At 36.4% G+C, this 20,441-nt stretch overlaps 1 long non-coding RNA gene across 1 annotated transcript in view; it reads left to right on the forward strand.

Moving 5' to 3' along the window:
* LOC134803991 (uncharacterized) overlaps positions 1–14,196 on the forward strand; it is a 274,246-nt gene extending 260,050 nt beyond the window's left edge. Inside the window, exon 3 of the long non-coding RNA XR_010146061.1 lies at positions 14,183–14,196. This is a non-coding gene — a long non-coding RNA (uncharacterized LOC134803991). The remainder of the gene's footprint in view (positions 1–14,182) is intronic.
* The last annotated feature ends 6,245 nt before the right edge of the window (positions 14,197–20,441 follow it).

A 20,441-nucleotide genomic window follows, 5' to 3' on the forward strand; every position in this document is an offset into this window, starting at 1 on the left:
ATACTGACCACTCCCGACGTTGCTTAACTTTGGTCAAAAATCACGTTTGTTGTATGGGAGCCCCATTTAAATCTTTATTTTATTCTGTTTTTAGTATTTGTTGTTATAGCGGCAACAGAAATACATCATCTGTGAAAATTTCACTATCACGGTTCGTGAGATACAGCCTGGTGACAGACGGACGGACGGACGGACGGACGGACGGACGGACGGACGGACAGCGAAGTCTTAGTAATAGGGTCCCGTTTTACCCTTTGGGTACGGAACCCTAAAAATGACAATATGACGGACGAATGTCTGAAATGTCACCGTATTTAAGAATTATTTTGCTTTTCTTCGTAAGTATGTTGAAAAACATTGTGTGTATAACATATTTGCATATTTATACTGTGATTACCCATTTTATGAAACGTCCGCTAAACTAGCACAGGTCCGACGCTGACAGTGGTCACGGGCGTACTGGCGTGAGGAATAGGCGCAAGGTATTGTCGTGTAGGGTGTAATTTAGTAGGCAAAATGTTGAATTCATCAAATGATGAATGAAAAAATTAACGTATCGATAAAAGGACAAGCAATAATGAAGATTTACTTAAAAGCTATCGACTGAAGTAAGTTTCATATACATTTTCGTCCTAGTACTTCTAACATAAGGAAATAAAGACAGTGTTAGGCATGTTTTCAACTTAAGATTCTATCGAGAAAATAATGAGCCGTCGTGTTTCTGACAAGCAATAACGTAGTTCAAGGACTGAAGTTGTACATACTAGAAAATAATGCATGATATCCTTGTAAAAGTCTGTAAATATGGTGACAAAAAAGTGCATTTTACTACACACCGCGCCTTAAACGGTTTTTAAAATATGATACGACGGAAATAACAACATTGTCACTTTATACTACTGCGACCGTGTCCGATACTGCCAACGAGGCATTTAGAGCTCGTCCCGATAGCCCTTGCGCTGCGAGTAGCACAAATGCCAGTGGAGGAGCATTGAGCTGCGCACATTTGGAATATTTGTTGGACCTCGGTGCTAGGTAAGGCAATTTATGCTAAGTATTTTATTTATGAATAGGCAGGCGTGAGCGTTATAAAGTCATTACCAACACGCGTACCTAAGGCTAAATAAATGACATAATGGGCAATAAAAACAGGTATGTTAAAATGTTAGTTTTTTTTAACCTCGTACTCACAAAACAAAAATGCAAAAAGCACAAAGCAAAAATCTTTACTTACAAAAATGTTGCAAAATAATTCCGGATTTCCCATTTTAATATGGTGTTGTTGTAACTACGTGTTCAACTTACAAATAATAATATAATATTTTTCATGCATGTTCTCAATTGTAAAATTTCTTATGTGAGAAGTAACGATTAACCGTCCTGTTATGTCCGTCCGTCCTGTTTGGTAAGTTGAAGTTTTAAAATCAACCCATTAATACAAGGAAAACATTAAATTACACAACAATTCGGCAAGTGCATATCGCGGGTACTTTTGAGACTTTGAGAACGATTATTTCCAAAAATAATAATTAATAATTAATTAATCAAAATGTATGCCTTATTGCAACTCTCTAGTAGGTACACCTACTAAAGATTACTAAGGTAAGCCGAGGGCAAACGTGCAACAGGCAAACATATAAGCAGTGTTATGTTTTATTCTTTTGACTGGCATAGAGTTAGAGCAATTCAGTGTACCTAACTACTCCTGGAACTTTTTTCCCTCGTTGAATGATAGAATGGAAAGACAAATACTTAAAAACTTTACGATTTATTTTAAAGATTTTGTGTTTTACTCAAATGATTGTATGATGATTGCAACACTGACTGACTTCTGTGAAACTGGACCACATATTACCTATTACGTTCGTCGTTCAACACACCGCAATTAATATATAAGCACTAGCAGCAAACAGAAACTTTGCACCCTGCATAATGAATGTTTCTAAAGTCAAAATTATTTGTGATGTTAGAATATTTGTTTTCAGCTTAATTTGCTGCACTGCCTACGTGCATAACAACTAAATCGTAGTTGGTTTCGACCAATTCGGGTTGCGCGCAAGCAAACACTGTTAGTGTAAAACCGCAAGCGCAACTACAATAGGTACTGCCACGCTTAGCATAAGAGCAGTAACTCATTTTGAAATCTCTTTCAATTGTATAACATATCGTACAAGTACAAAGTATACAATTGAATGACATTTCAAAATGAGTTACTGCTCTTCTTATGCTAAGCGCAGCTACAATAATGGCTCATTTCATTAAGTGCTAACCACAATCTGGCAAGTGCACGCTCCCACAAAGCACCACAATGTCAGTATATCGAGTACAATATAATGAACAACTGTTTACGCATTGATATCTTACTTCGGCGGTATAATTAATACTGCCTACAGCAGTTTGGGAACAAGCACTCAATTCAGTTCAACCCCAAATGACATTGTATGATTTGCATGGATGAACATTAAATTTCCGTGCCGCAACTATATTTGAATATTGTGTATGTAGTAGGTAGGTATCAACGGCAAAATGAACTAACACAATAAATGCTTCGTACTTTTGCATCCTAAGTTCTAGTCACTACCTAAAAATACTTATGTAAATTGTTACCACCTTCTTCATAAACGCACGTATAAGCACAGGCTAAAAATCACAATTAGTTAATTTATAGATTAAGACACACGATTGTTAGATAATTGAGGTTTGCAGCGTGTTTTTATAAAAAAAAAATCTGTTTATTTCATAGAAAAAAGAATATTTTGTGATAATATATTTTTTAATTATTATTATAATATATATATTATTATATTTTATAACTTATATATCTTTCCCATCACGGAACAATGGTGTTCCGGACCTTTGGGAGGCGTGCGCGGAGCCGAAGCCAACACGTAGAGGCCCTTTTGACACTTTAATGAAATGTAAGAGGTACACCGAGCGGAGGCTGCCCTTGCCCGTGCCATGGGACGCACGCAGAGGCAGCACCCGCCAGGGTGTAAGGACTATTGACAGTTGATGGAGTCTAAAATGAACTAGGTTATTGGGTGAAAGCGATGGACTTAGAACTGAGCTATGGGGTAAAAAACCGGACGCCTGCCTAATAAAACGGTATGCAATTTTATTTCCGGCAGACGGTGACTCGCCCTCACAAGATGGGCCCCCACAAAAAGCGACATCTAGGATGGCTCAAGGGCAACACCGGTGTGAGCGGCTCAGGGGTGTCGAGAGGTGTGCGCCGCTTTCTACCCAGTGGCTGTTAACAGCCACTGTGCCAACTCGCGTCTTATGCATATTTCACTTCCACCCCTGGAGCTTATAGCTCTAACGACTCCACTCTGGCCGGCCGGCTAAGGCAAGCCAGAGGCAGAGAATCCATAACTTATATATTATTATTATACTTATAATTTATATGTTATAAAAGCTTGTCGCGAGATTTAAGTACTCATATTTACTTTATATGAAAATTTTAAAAATTATAATCTATCAGATCAAGTTATTTATTTTACTTGTTTATCTACAAATGTTAATCTCGCGACAAGCTTTTATATCATATAAATTGTGTAATGACGTTAAATCTTGATAGTAAAATTTTTAGAGGAAAAATTTATTTTATTCTTTTTAGCGCATTTAAATAAAAGCTTGTTTTTTAAATAAGTTTTTTTACTTTTAATTTATTTTTTACTTTTTAGTTATCGCTGAACAGGCTTCTCAGTCTGTTCATCTCATTCAACGAGCATTCAACGCATCATTGTTGCAAGGTTATTCAAATGGGTAGCCATATTACAATGCGCTATTGAGTGATTCTCAAAATAGTGGCATCTTAACCTATCATCGAGTTTTTGAATTGAATGTATGTTTATTTGCTCTTTTTCATATGAAACAGCTTAGAGTAGCATAGAGTGAAAAATATGTTTTACCACTTCAAGTACCCCTAATTTTCAAAAGGGAACGGAAAATGAAGAAGTTACCATACTTATGTTAATAAAAAATAATGAGTAGCACTTTTCACTGTAACCTGTCTTGTCCAAAAGCATCGCTCTTCCAGTTTTAGTTCTTTAGATTTTATAAGCACCAATTTATGTAAATAAAATATCATGCTATATAATAACATAAACAATACCTTTTAAAATGTACTTTGCACAGGCCTTATATATTTTTTTTTTACAACAATATTCACGCACGAAGTTTGTCTAAGGATATTTTCACTGTTAACCTGTACCAACCTGAACATGCACGGTATTGCATCTGACTCATACACAGAAAATTTTATTTAGATCATAACTATGGCCAAATATTAGGTCAAATATCAAGCTAACCACCGTAGGGTACCATTATGACCCAAGTGCCGTAGTTTCGTAGAGACAAGTGGTTAAAGGCAGAAATCTTGGGTTTTGTAACGGAATGTTAACTTTAACTTGTCTCGATTATTTTACGAATTTGGTATGGGGCCTAATGTAATAATATCATTTTAATATTGTATGAAGGTTTATTCATCTATGCTAAAAATGAGACATTCGTATTATTATCCGTTTAAGGGAAAGAATAAACAGAATGTATTTTTCACTGTAACCTGCAACACAACAACCCTAAACCCTAAAAATAACTTCTTCATTTTCCGTTCCCTTTTGAAAATTAGGGGTACTTGAAGTGGTAAAACATATTTTTCATTCTTAAAAGTAAACAAATACAAAAAAAAATTCATTAACTTTAACCTGTCGATGCCACTTTCTTGAGAATCACTCTATTACAATTCAATCAATTTACTAAAAACTTCATCTTTCGTTTTAATAAAATAATTAAACGTTTTACGCGAAAAGCATCTATAAAAAGTAGCATATATCTCAAACCACCGTACAATGTTTGCGGAATAGGCCCGCAAACGGCAGTATGTAGGTATGAGCCCTAAGACTTCAGTCGCTCATCGTGACGAGTCGGATGGCCAACCCAGCGTGTGTCTATGTTGCAACAAACCCGAGTCCCACCAGGTACAGCCAGGGTTCAGCATCAGCTCTATCTTGGGTACTGCTCTCCCAAGTGCTCAGCAAGACGTGTGGAATGACTAAAACAGTGTGTGCATATGTTGCACCAAACCTGAGTTCCACTAGGTACAGCTAGGGTTCAGCATCAGCTCTATCTTGGGTACTACTTTCCTAAGTATACTCATCAAGACGAGTCGGATGACCAAAACAACATGTGCCTATGTTGTATAAAACCCGAGCTCCACTAGGTACTACCAGGGTTCAGCATCAGCTCTATCTTGGGTACTGCTCTCCCAAGTGCTCATCAAGACATGTCGGATCTCCAAAACAGCGTGTGTCTATGTTGCACCAAACTCAAGCACCACTAGGTACTGCCAGGGTTCAGCATCAGCTCTATCTTGGGTACTATATTCTCCTAAGTGCTCATCAAGATGAGTTGGATGACCAAAACAGCGTGTGTCTATGTTGCACCAAACCCGAGCTCCACTAGGTACTACCAGGGTTCAGCATCAGCTCTATCTTGGGTACTGCTCTCCCAAGTGCTCATCAAGACATGTCGGATCTCCAAAACAGCGTGTGTCTATGTTGCACCAAACTCAAGCACCACTAGGTACTGCCAGGGTTCAGCATCAGCTCTATCTTGGGTACTATATTCTCCTAAGTGCTCATCAAGATGAGTTGGATGACCAAAACAGCGTGTGTCTATGTTGCACCAAACCCGAGCTCCACTAGGTACTGCCAGGGTTCAGCATCAGCTCTATCTTGGGTACTAATATTCTCCTAAGTGCTCATCAAGATACTAGTTTTTATCGTTGACTGTACTTTTCTTTCCACAGTCAACTATACTCATCGAGGCAATTCTAACAACCCTAAACACAATTACGTTGTTATTTTATCACCGAGTTCCTTGGCCACCTCCTGTCTCCATCATCAGATCAGCTCTATGGTACCATAATATTGCATAGTTATTCGACTTACATATGTATGCAAATTTTCAGCTTTTGTAAAAATTCAATTATTATGATACTAGTTTTTATCGTTGACTGTACTTTTCTTTCCACAGTCAACTATACTCATCTAGGCAATTCTAACAACCCTAAACACAATTACGTTGTGTTATTTTTATTTTGTCACCGAGTTCCTATGGCAACCTCCTGTCTCCATCATCAGATCAGCTCTATGGTACCATAATATTGCATTGTTATTCGACTTACATATGTATGCAAATTTTCAGCTTTTGTAAAAATTCAATTATTATGATACTAGTTTTTATCGTTGACTGTACTTTTCTTTCCGCAGTCAACTAATACTCATCGAGCCAATTCTAACAATCCTAAACACAATTACGTTGTGTTATTTTATCACCACCATGCATTGTCATCCGACTTACATATTTATGCAAATTTTCAGCTTCATTCGAAGTCGGAAAGTGGGTCAAATGTAGCTTGCAAGATTTGACCCGTACAAACATACATACTAGTTACATATTTACATAGGTACATTGCAAGTTAAATAAAAGCTTGTAAAAAAATACTTAGAGTGCTCACTCCATACATCAGTTTTAGTACCAAAACGACTATTATTTTCGTAGTCGACATCTAGCATCGAGTAGCAGAATTATCATTATATTAATCACAACTTGATAAAAAAATGCTTTATTAAAGCAGTCTTGCAGTTAAAAACAAAAAATCTAACACAAATCGCTGTGTACTACGAGTACTCGCAGCTGTGTCAACTTGTCTAATCTAAGTCATCATAAGATTAGCCAAGGCGGATGTGCTACGTCGCTACGACGAAGCATGGAGATGTTCTTCATTTGCTACGGGACTTCAAGACTTCAAGCAAAGTTAATTCGCGAAGACGTGCAAAGTTCTGAGAAAGTGTAAAATACAGACGTGTCTGGATGAAGCCACGCCTCGGGTAAATTAACTTGGCTCTTATCTACTTAAGCGCGTGTACGACAACATATATGAACAAGTTACCTTTATGTTATTTACATGCATACATCACATGTTCACGGACAATGTACCAGAACGAGTCAGGCGGACAATAGAACTCCAGTCGGCCAACGAAGATGTTGAGCACTTTACTCATTTGTTAGTAGGTATATGTACTTAGGTAGGTCCCTAAACTTCAAAATATTCGAGACGCACTTATACCAATATCCAGCTTATTACCTCTCATTCCAAGGTTAACCCCATTTTTTGGGCTTAAGATGACTGGATTATATTTCCGTCAAAGTAGCGGCGCAGCAGGTGAACTTAAAAAAGTGCCGACATACAAATGGGCCTTCGAACACGTTGTTGCTCCACCGTAAAGTTAGCAAAACAAACGGGTTCCCGGCAGAAATATTGGGAATTATGTGCGGTGCGGTTTGGCGGTATTAGCGGGATTACACGGTCCGAATTGGGAATGTTTCGCGCAACGGCCCGTTGCGGATCCTTTGTGGAACTGAGCCAGCTGAGATCGCCTGCGCTAAAGCTCCTTTGACATCGCCGCCCAACAATGTCAAAAATTAGATGAGGGTAAACACAATTCTCTTGATTTAGGTGCATTTAGATTGTTTGCGACTGGCTTAGTGTAGATTTGATTTTAATGTCTCGCTAGAAAAAGGACAGTTAGAAAATGTTAGTGACCAAGATGCTGGTGTAAATATGTAGATATTGTTTGTGTGAACAAACATCACATTTTAAGCACAATTTTATTACATTACAGTATCAAAAACTAGTTATCGACCGTGTTCGTTCGCGTAGAAGTCATTAAAAACTTTCAACCTCCTTTTTAGGGGTTGACTATCAAAACAAATAGGTACATACTATTAAAACTATTTGAACAAATTAAATTATTTTTCAGAAAAATATTTTAATCTGTTTTTATCAAGTAGAAACACTACTATATAAATTATAAACTGAAATAAATGTCATATACTAAGAAAAAGTGACCAAGGCCTCCAGTGCCCCAGGCTAGAATCGAACCAGCGTCCTCTGCTATCGCGGCAGGTGCCTGAACCACCCTTTTTCTGAAAAATAATTTAATTTGTTCAAATACTTCTAATAGTATTGATTGGCAGCGCCATCTCTCTCGCTAACTCGGTATCACATGAGATGATCCAGTTAGAAGGTCCGAATCATACTGTTCTACCTTAGGGATGGCCAGGGGGCGCCATAAGCCTTCAGTAAGAAGTGCATATACTTGGAAAAATTCGACCTATGCCACTGTGGCCCGGTGGCCGTGTGGTTCAGGCACCTGCCGCGATAGCAGAGGACGCTGGTTCGATTCCAGCCTGGGGCACTGGAGGCCTTGGTCACTTTTTCTTAGTATATGACATTTATTTCAGTTTATAAATAGGTACATAGTCAGTCGGTTTTTGTCTTAAGTCTTCTAGAAATCGATTTTTGCTCAAGTCATCTCGGATATGGGTGTAGTAGGTATTTGGTATCAATGCATACAGTATGATGACATGAATACAAAATATGAGATAACAAACGCGAAAATGGCGGGGGTAGTAACTGTGACGTCATAAAGTCGGCGGTAGAAAGAATTTTTTCATCATCGGTACTATAACACTTCCACTACTTGGGCATTTTCTGAAGAAAATTGGATCAATATGTGAAGGTTTTGACCACCTTACTTGAGATGGCCTTCGTCTGGCTTTTATCCCGATTCTTAGGATTGTTGCTGAAGTTGATCGTAGGTACCTAAAATATTAAAACAACGACGAATTAGGAGTCCCATTAATAAAATAGGTATATAACTACGTTAGTACGTTTTAAGTACGTTAGGAAGTATCCCCAGCAATGGGTACGTAAATATCTCCATATGTATGTATTTTACTGATACGGTCCCTATATATAGTAGGTACATGTAGTTATAATCGGAGAACTTTAAAACGATTTACTTATTTTATAAAAACTCTGTTAATGACCACAAGCAGCTTTTGAATTCCATCTACATTATTGAATACCAAAAATTGTAATAAAACATTTCAGAAATCCCTTTTATCCGACTGAATATTTTACAAGGCGAAAGGCGTGGCCCGAGTCACACGTATTTTTTGGGTTTCTCCATAAAAATGCATTTTTGTACAGAAATGATGACAAATTTGAATAAATTATTCCGATAAAGGCTTAAAATTACAGTTAGAAAACATTTTGTCTAGATTTGTTAGAAAATTTTGGGAATTTTAATTGATAATATGCAGCTGAAGCCATAGCAACAACTTCGGCTGCCCTAAGCAGAAAACAAGTAACTCGAAAATTTTCAAAAACAGTTTTTTTGGATTTTTGGAATCTACAATTTCAGGCGCATCTTTCACCAAAAAAATAATTGTAAAACAATGTGTAGTTTTCAAAATATTCATGTTTTTAAAATCCGATTATCTTTTTTTGACCCTGTATTCTACGCTAAATTCAAGTATATGTCCCATTTCTACGCTAAAGACAAGTAACTAAACAGAGATACTTGTAATTCATATAGATGACCGAGATACTTGAGTTTAGCGTAGATGTTCGCAACTGCGAATTAGTTTATTACAATGGTAAAACTAGTATCTCCCAACACAATCTGCGATTTAGGTTAGAAATTAGTTACATAGTGTATAAATTAGTGTATAAACAAAAGGTACCTTGTTTAAAGACATACATAGAAAACAAATTTGCTTAGCAATATTCCTGTCAAAGGTGAAAAGTCTGTGAAATTTAAGTTTAAAGAAAAAGTGTTGTTAAAACAATTAAAATTATCTGTATTGTCTACACTGTAAACTCTACAGTAATGAAAACAGATCACTAGAATATGCCAAAGAAATAGGAAATCATAATTATGCCGTATCCATGCCAAAGGTTATGGAAAAAATTAGAAACAAACAACAACTGACTGTATTCAAATGACCAAAAGGGAAATATTTAATCCAGGAATAATGCCAAAATTTGAATTTTTATAAAGACACTTATTATGTGGTAAAGTGAATCATCTGAGGTCAATCTCGAGAAGTCTATTAGTAGAGTTCGACCAAGAAAAGTCTGCAGAGATGTTGAGAGTACACCAGTTCTAGTGTTATTTATATGTCATAATTTCATAGAAGTTTGACGTTTAAAATAACACCTGCACTGGTGTGCTCTCAACATCTATGCAGACTTTTCTTGGTCTAACTCTACTAATAGACTTCTCGAGATTGACCTTGTGCTGTCAAAATCTCTGCAGACTTTTCTTGGGTTAACTCTAGCCACTAAAGAGATCCACCAATTACTTACCATATCAATAGGTGTATGTATATCAACAAAATTTCAGATCGATATGGTTTTATAAGAAATAGGTAAAACTGACTTGAAGGATTTAATTAGATTTTTACTTTGTTACAAGTAAAGTTAAATAGTAAATAAAGTAACTATGTACCTAAGTACCTATGTATTTATCTATACACGTATGTATATATCGTCGCCTAGTACTCATAGTACAAACTTTGCTTAATTTGGGGCTAAGTCAACCAGTGTAAGATTGTCCCCAAATATTGATTTTTATGAACTCACCAGCTCTCACCATTTCATGCACCTGCCTCATTCCTATCAAACACGTCTGTCAAATAGGACTATAAAAAAATACAAGTCGGACTCGCCCACCGAGCGTTCCTTACAAATTTAGTTATAGATTTTTTTATTTTTTACAAATTTATAGTTTTCAGATTATTCCCTGTACCTACTTATAATGTAATACAATATTACTTGCCAAATTTCATAGTTCTAGGGCAACGGGACTTCTCGTTGACCTAGCTACCTACTACCCACCTACTTAGGTACCCTTTAAATTTTGAATCCCTTGAGAATGTATTTTGGCATAAACCACCGTATCTTTTTTTTACGTTAATGTAGATGTTTGATTTTTTTCTACATCTTTAAGGGAATGTAGACCTGAGTATATGGTTCTAATTTCAACTCGATACCTCCACGCGTTTCCGAGATAAAGGATCTTGACAGACAAATGGACGGAGGACGGACGGACAACAAAGTGATCCTATAAGGGATCCGTTTTTTCCTTATGAGGTATGGAACCCTAAAAAAGAATAGTTTGGAAGCAGGATCCTGTAGGTACCACCCATCCACGAAGACAGAGGGTTTGTTGAAGGAATGGGTCATCGTATCACAAAATAATCTCTGAAAATAAAGTCGATGAAATAGGTACCAATAACCGATGTGACAGAAGGTACGAGGATGGCAACATCAATCACTAATTTAAAAAAAGCCTATTTTCCAATAGAAAAGAACTTTAAAATATATAAAAAAATATTTTTTTTTCAAGCGTTTTATTATCTAACAGGGATTTTGAAGTCGATAAACCTGAAAGAAATAAAAATCAGTTTTCTGTAGCTTATATTATTAGCTTTCATTTGGTACCATTTCCTTCAGAATTGCATGAAAATTGGAAAAGTTATTGAGCGGAGAGCCAAATATGTTTAGTATTTAAGATGCTAAAGTGCTTGCTATTTCCAAGCTAAACACGAGATACTTGAATTTGTGTAGAATGGTTCTGAGATTTTCGGGCAGTAAACTACACAGAAAACATTTTATGCCTGTACAAAGTTTAATATACAAGAATAACAAAAAATAAAGTCTGTATAAGCTTAATTTTATCGCCTTTAACATAATGGTATAAACAGATGTTACATTTTAGACCAAATACCTAACAAAACTGACAAATTACGTTTTTTTGCTCTCCTCAAAAATTTGTCAAAACTGGGTTACTTGTTTTCTGCTTAGGGCAGCCGACTTGTCCGAAGCCATAGCAACAACTTGTTGCTATGGCTTGCCAACAAGGAAGGCCTGCGGTGCAGTGGCCGCAGTGACCATGAGCAAATTCTACTAGCACTTGAATTCACTTGTACTTTAGCCCGTTCCGGGAGTGGGGAGTCAACGTGAAAAAATGTTCAATCGCTGGAAAGTGCAGGGGTCATAATGTCCATACGGAACCGGCTGTCTATGTGGCAAAAACTAGCTAGGTTAGGTTTGTTAGGTAGCTTCAGATGCCCGAAGGGCAAACCGCCCAGAAATAGGAGCCCCGCGAACGTCTAGTTACATAGACAGCCGGTTCCGTATGGACATTTTGACCCCTGCACTTTCCAGCGATTGAACATTTTTTCACGTTGACTGCCCACTCCCGGAATCAGCCGTAACAAGTTGATCAAAGGCAACAGCCGCACTTTGTACTGCGGAGCGCTGCGATCATACCAGCTCGAGAGCGGCTCAACTCATAAGCGTCTGTAGCATCCTAACTCATGCTACTTAGGTACTTTAAGAATAAGTCACTTTTGCTTTATTGATCGTTGAATAGGTACCGTCTTTCCCATCACGGAACAATGGTGTTCCGGACCTTTGGGAGGCGTGCGCGGAGCCTAAGCCAACACATACAGGCCCTTATGACACTTTAATTAAATGTAAGGGGTACACCGAGCGTTATTATTTATTATAAAATGTGCAGATCACAAAATGTGTTAAAAGATGAAATGAGTACGAGAGGAGATGATCCGGCAGTAGAACTGGAGAAAATTAGTAAAACTAGGCTGAATGATTAAATTAATTGCCTTATGAAACTGATAAAAGAAAAACATGTCAAGGTATTCACACCCATGTACTTTTTCATTTTGCTATGTCATCTAACTAATACTTCAGTGGCTCCCTTAGGTAGCGTCGCGTACCGCCCGGTTCTTGCGCCGAACCTGACGACTAAAAATAGTGCCTAGTATACCGGGTATATTGGTAAGAGAAAGACTAAAGTAAAACTCGTTTCAAGAGGTTGGAGTACAGACCAAGCTCAAGTGCTGATGGGATATAATAGTATCCGCCTATCTCTGTGTCTTGCACACCGATATTTAATGCACGTTTAGATTTATGCCTGATTTAATCAAACACTCCCAAATCCTTAGATCAATCCTGAGATTCAATCGGGGGTTCTATTAGTCGTTACGAGAAGCTTAATGTAAATTCGGTAGACTCAGGAGATAGTATTTTTGTATCAGTTAAGGGATCGTGCATAAATAAGCCTTATTTCTCACCCTTGAATAAATAGTAAGGTGGGATTTGTGGTTGGGTTTTGGTTTAAAGAAAACAATGGCAATTGATTTTTTTTGTTAAACAGGTCTACACACAACACTGTTAATTTATTTAGCAAGTGACGTACCCATAACGTGATTAATAGCAAGTAAGAATTAAAAAATTACATAATAATTTAAGAAATAATAATATAGTGGCAAAAAGGAGTAAACACATTTGACATAAATATAGTCGATTAATAGAAAGACGTTTATTTTCACTGATTTTATAAATAAATTTAACAGATATTTTTAACTTAAACTAAATGAAGATGTTTAAGAAGGAATAATCATTGTTCAGAAGACACAGGACACACGCACCTAGCAAACGTCTCTTTTAATCGTCGACTGGTAAATAATGCCTTAAGGCATTAAGTCCGCCATTAGTACTTTTTATTTTATGTGTAATAACGTATAAAAATAGGAACATGTTCGTTATTTATTTTATAAAAGTGCGTGATGAAGATGAAAGTAAATCGGTTTGTTTCCACTGTGCGTTTAATTGCAATTTCTTTAAGCCTATTAAGTACAGTCAGCGATACAATTCGCTTAGCACCTTTGCATACAAATTTCTATGCAGGGGGGGGTGCATTTCTCTGTAGTTGACTGACTGTACATGGTATAATGTGGTTTTTTTAAAGTAATAGCCGCGAATTGTAATAGTCGCGTAAAAACGGCTTAAGCTGTTTTGTCAATAACCCGGTGGGCTCTCGAGGCAATAACTTGAGTTAAACAAGGGTATTTTGTTAATATTAACATATATAAAAATCCAGCGGTGGAACGTAGCAATCAAATGGGCTAAAATGCCAAACGCTTAAAGGACAATTAGAGGGCCATTTCGCCATATGACATTTGGATCGGATAACATTTTGTTACAATTTTAATGCCTTGCTTTTTTAAATATTGTTATTCGGTATTATAAGAATTAACATTTTTTTTAATATTTACTTATATTTATGCCCAAAAGTAGGTACCTATTCCTATTTGTAGTAAATAATTCAACTGTATAAATAGTAGGTAGGTCCTATAGTCTGTATGTATGTATGTATAAACTCTTTATTGTACAAAACACAACTTCATGGCACAGGATAGGCAGTATACAAAGGCGAACTTATCCCTGTATCTTTAGGTATTTAAATAAAAGTAAACTAAATCTACCCACAAATGGCTCCTTAAGCCAGTTGAGGGTAGATGTAAACATTACATGATCAAATAATGTTGGTTTAAGAGCCCATCAACGTGCACCCTAGCGCCACTGTTAAATAATCGTGATTATTTAGATTTAACGACAGATCTTAAATTTAAATAATCACGATTATTCTTAATATATTTAATATGTCTGTGTCTCACGGAAGTTTTGTTATTAAAATTAACGAATGATATTTAAAAAAGGGGGCCGCTACGTACTAAGCTCTACGCTAAGTACCTTTTGAATACATCAAACTAGTTAGGATTCCTTAGCCTAATGGCAAAAAACTGAACCCTTATGGATTCATCATGTCTGTCTGTCTGTCTGTCCGTCCATATGTCACAGCCACTTTTTTCCGAAACTATAAGAACTATACTACCGTTTACGCTTAGGGCCAGTTTGTACGCCTGTATTCCATGCCAAGATACGGGTCCAGGATACGTCACTGTGCGAATGTGGGTTAGACGAAGGCACCGTAGATCACATTTTCTCCTCTTGTCCGAGATTCAATTACTATTTTGTATGATGTGTTAGAGTCTGGCTAGCCAAAAATTGTTGACAGATATTTCGTTGTTGTATCACCAATTGTCACTTATTTAAAAAAAAAAGCTAAAAGTCAGTTGTCAATTTATGTCATTCATCCAAATTGTTTGCGGTTTATAAGGGATTTATTTTAAATAATATTAATAATGTCTATACTGAGTGAGGTTCGCAAAGTATTATTTAAGCTCGTAAATAATTACGACAATGTGCGAAGTCGACGTGTAGCGTTGTATAACGAAAAATTGCAATGTTTACAACTCCTAAACAAATGTAAACAAATTAGGAGGTTGGTGCTCTATAAATATTTTAATACTTAGCATTTAGCATATTTGGCATAGTACTTATGTATTTTTTTTGGTGATGGATTAATATTACGGTATTATCGAGCTAGGTCTTATTTACACTACATTTCATTATTCGCCTTGTTACAATGATATATGGTGAGAAAGTGTTAACATATGTGTTTATCGTTGACTGTACTTTACATAGTGGTAGAAATAATTTCTATGTGAGCTGACTTTGAGTGCACGTCAACGTATATTTAACTTATATCCTTAGGTACCTTACGTGTGCACAGAAAATCAAAAATATTTTCTAGTATCAAAACTATAATTCCTACTACACAAAGTGTGACCAAAGATTTTTTGATTTTCCCGCCAAACATTTGTGTAATATTTCAGTAGCCAGACTCTACCTTCACATATTCCGCGACCCATTAATTTTAACTCACTTCTCACTCTAATGGACCCGCCCCTAACTTCTATCCTTATTAAGTATGTACAGGAACATAATATAAAACTTTAATTCTTACTGTTCGTCTTACTATTACTATTATTTCTATCTATCTATATTTAATTTCTACGTTTTTCCCTCCATTTCATCCGCTATGTTGCTTGCCTTAACAATCTGTCATCCGCTTTACGCTCTTTTTCACTAATGTTGGTACTATGTTAATTGTGTCGTGTCATGTATTTGTCTGTGATGTCCATAATAATTTGTTTGTTTTAGGTTCCCAGTCTATCCTTCCACAAAAATCAAAATTTAACCGAACATTCTCGTCTCACAAGTCAAAAGTCTAGTCACCTTGCTAGCGAGGAGTAAAAGCCATAATATATAAAAAAAAGAACTATACTGTTGAAACTTGGTAAGTAGATGTATTCTGTGAACCGCATTAAGATTTTCACACAAAAACAGAAAAAAAACAATAAATTTTGGGGGTTCCCCATACTTATAACTGAAACTCAAAATTTTTTTTTTCATCAAACCCATACGTGTGGGGTATCTATGGATAGGTCTTCAAAAATGATATTAAGGTTTCTAATATCATTTTTTTCTAAACTGAATAGTTTGCGCGAGAGACACTTCCAAAGTGGTAAAATGTGTGTCCCCCCCCTCCTCCTGTAACTTCTAAAATAAGAGAATGATAAAACTAAAAAAAATATATGATGTACATTACCATACAAACTTCCACCGAAAATTGGTTTAACGAGATCTAGTAAGTATTTTTTTAATACGTCATAAATCGTAAACCGCAATTTTATTATGTTACTTACTGCTACGGAACCCTTCATGGGCGAGTCCGACTCGCACTTGGCCGCTTTTTATGTTGCTGGATTCGTCAATCGATGCGTCCAAAGTTAAAACGGCCGTTTTTGTTTTGAGTTCATAGATCGACGAATCCAGCAACATAAAAACTATTTTGATGTATTCAATAGGTACTTAAATACAAAATACAGTACCTTTTTTAAATATCTTTTAAATAATCACGATTATTTAGCAGTGGCGCTAGTGTGCACGTTGGGCTCTAAGTCGGGTCGTTCAGTGACCGATCCAGGCGCATTTGTATTTGGTTGGTTAACCAATATATAAATGTTATAACTACTAAATTGTTTGTTTACTTTTATTTAAATACCTAAGGATACAGAGTATTGGTACAGTAAATAAAAACAGCTATTTGTTACGCAAGTAATTTGACTTCGCTAATGTTTTTAACAAAAAAGTTGAGATATTTTATGTCCTGTCGTGAAAGCAAAGTAACTCTTGAAACTCCGCATTTGACCCCGATGAGATGCAAAATCGGCCGTGGATTTTTTGTTATCTACTCCGGACCTCATTAATGAAGTTGCCGAAACACCCCTCTTAGTAAGTTCGCAGCAGTTTAATGCCTCAACTTAATTTCCAGTGTTAATTTAGGACTAGAAGTTAAGTCACCAACCGACCCGTTAATATGAGAAAACTTCCACTTGACAAGAAGGTTAAGACAATTTATGCCGTGCTCGTTCAGTGTGCAAACTTACATGGTATTTGCTTGAAGGCTTAAACATAATTAATGTGTGTAGGTACTATTTGCCCACGCTCACCCATGTCTGATCCAACGTTAGGATTAAAAGGTGGTATGATTAAAGAAAGACCCTAACGTAGCTGAAGCTGTATTACTTCTCGCACATCATAAACAATACTGTTATTATTTTTTAACATAACTATGTACCTTTCTACCCGCTACGACTATTATTAATTATAATAATTTATCTGTTTAATTAATTATTATTTAAAAGGATATAAATTATTAGTTTGAAACTTAAATTTATATCTGGGTTTATTCTGCGTAAAACCCGTGTCAAGTTATTTTCGTCTACCTACACATCAATAAAATGAGCCAATAGAACTTGTACGTAGTTCTTTTCTATCTACATTTAAGTATTAAACAACCTCATACCTATTCTTCGTAAATAGACAGATTACAGTGTACCTTTGCAAAAATGTTTGTTTTTTTGCGTATAACCACCTGTCTCGTTACGGGAAAAGCTTAAATAAAAATAACCTACTTATGAAGGAAAACAGGAGAAGAAAAACAAAGATACTTGCTAGCTGTTTCATTTAATTTTCCGAGTAAGAGTAACGTCATAACAAACTATTGAGAAGATTATTTCCAAAACTAAATTATCTCAAAACATAGGTATATTTTACAACTATTGTTATCTAACCAACGAACATGACCGCTATCCGCATTTGATTGAATTGGAAGCTCAGCATCTAATATTTTATTCAGTAGTGAGCACAAAGTTGCGACGCACACAAAAGTGATTTACGCACAAAAATATAATGTAAATGACAGTCCCACGTACCTCGGAGATAATACGCTCGCGTGAGAGACAAATGTTCGCGGCGTGGACTTGACACGCGCCTGTAAAAATAAATAAAGGGCACAGCAGCACGTCGCGTCTTAAGCCATGTACACACGATAGAGGGGGATAACGTCGAGCACCACCGCGGAGCAAACAACTAACAAACAAGGACCAAATGCACTTAGCACTATCGGGCGTAGCCGCCTCGCTGATCGCCCTCGCTCCGAGAACTAGAAATTCGTACAACTCTTCACACTTACTTTTGTAGATATTCCTACTTGACTGGACGGTTCAGATTAGCGAGCAAAGTATGAAGTATTCTTTGCCTTTGCCAAATAACCACAGTAACAGTAACCAGTTATAAAATTATGAAGTTTTACATACAATGTACCTGCTTGTGTGTTTTCCGTGTTATTTTATTAGTTGTTATTTGAGATTTAGAGCGACAATAATTGTAATCGTATGTCGTATACAGGAGAATCAGAGTGGTCGGCTATTTTATTTTCATAAATACAATCGTATAGATCATATTACGCTAGATTTTGGTATTTCGTAATCCTGAAATATAGGTACATATCTACCTACTATTTATTCTCCGTAGGTAACATTAGTTATTCGACACACACTACCACATTTTACAGTATAATATTCTTAAACTTAACAGTGTTGCTAGTGATAACGCTAATAGGAGATGAATGTCTCACACATTTACAGAACACAAACAGAAAAAGACGAATTTTAGAATCAAGAACCAGATATGTCTCAACGAATATATCTTGATCCATGTACCTTAGACTAAGCTCAAGCTTGGATAATCTCACTAACGGCTCAAGAATGTTAAGTTCTCAAAATTCAAGATTGAATGTGAGAAGAATTTTATAACTCGGGTCAAGATGAACATATTTAATTAAAATGACTTTCTGTATTTTATAATTTGTTACTTGATAAAATAAAGTAGGTCTTGGTCCAAGATTTATACAATACACTTTATGACTTGGCAAAAATATTTTCGAGTTTCGTTATATCGATATTCGAAAAGGACTTGAAATGAAACAAATATAATATTTCTTGATTCAAGACTTATTTATCTGTGAATAAAGCATCGTCTAAAAACCACAATCATCAATCAACTATGTATTGTTATGTATTTAAAATTATTCATCTACCCCCTTATTCATTAAACTTTACGGGCCTGATTTAGTTAAATTATGTTTTATCCCTTTCTTACAATACATAAGTCAAAATGAAAGTTAAAGACAAATAATTACTCCTTAGGTATCTTTAGGTTAACTGGAAGAGATCCCTCTCAGGGATAAGTTCGCCCTTGTACTATATTTATGTTCTATCTGATGTACCTGTATTCCTCTCTTCCGTACAATAAAGCGTTACTTACTTACTTACGAATCATAGCTAATTCAGTACGGATATGATGGTCGTTCTTGTCTACGTGACAGCGCGATAAAACGGTATCCGTCACTTTCAATCGCGCTCTGTTAAAAAGTGACCGATGTTTTGTCACGTGGATAAAGCTGGATAAAGCCATCCATAATAGGCCTGCAGGCGAGTAACGCGTTTATGCATAACGCCACTATTGTTTCAATACTTTCAATTACGGTTGAGTATACGAAGAGCAAACATTGCAGCAACGTACCTATGCACATACAAGTTATGTTCATTCACCGTACAGCTTCCGGAAAAGGAGGGATGTGAGTCTACAAATAGTTATCGATATACCTGAGTCAATAAAAGTAGCGGGATTGAGTTGCTGCAGGATACATTCTCGAGGGAACAGAATTTAAAGTTCACAACTGTGAAAAATAGAAAACAATGTCGGCGTTACACCGAATGGAATATCTGACAGGGGTAGCAGGAATGGTCTAGACATTTTTTAGGGTTCCGTACCCAAAGGGTAAAAACGGGACCCTATTATTAAGACTCCGCTGTCCCGTCCGTCCGTCTGGCACCAGGCTGTATCTCATGAACCGTGATAGCTAGGCAGTTGAAATTTTCACAGATGATGTATTTCTGTTGCCGCTATAACAACAAAAACTAAAAAGTACGGAACCCTCGGTGGGCGAGTCCAACTCGCACTTGTCCGGTTTTTAGCATAATAGTGTTACTTTAAAATACATAGTTGTAATATATAACTAGGCTTATAAACCTATTTTGCATGTATAACCAGCCTTCAAATTTACAGTTTTTGATCCATTATTTTTGTATGTGTAAATGGTAGTTTTGCACATTGTGATTCTGATAGAGGTAAAATATATTTTTCCTGAGTCGCTAGTTGACGACGGACACTGTAAAGGGTTCGAAACATCGAGATGTATTTTTCAATTCATTATATGCGATTTAATCCGTTTCCATAGTTCGATTGTTTCTTGGATCATACTAAGCTGATCTAGTGCCTTAGTCACGAGATTGACTCTTGGCTATCCCCCAAAAAAGGAGGGGGGGAAAGCGGCTCCAGAGGTCCGGTTTGCGCTCTGTTTCTACCTTCTAGGAACGAGAAATTCATTTTTGAAATAATG

Source organism: Cydia splendana, chromosome Z, assembly GCF_910591565.1.
Source record: "Cydia splendana chromosome Z, ilCydSple1.2, whole genome shotgun sequence".
Taxonomy (NCBI): Eukaryota; Metazoa; Arthropoda; class Insecta; order Lepidoptera; family Tortricidae; genus Cydia; species Cydia splendana.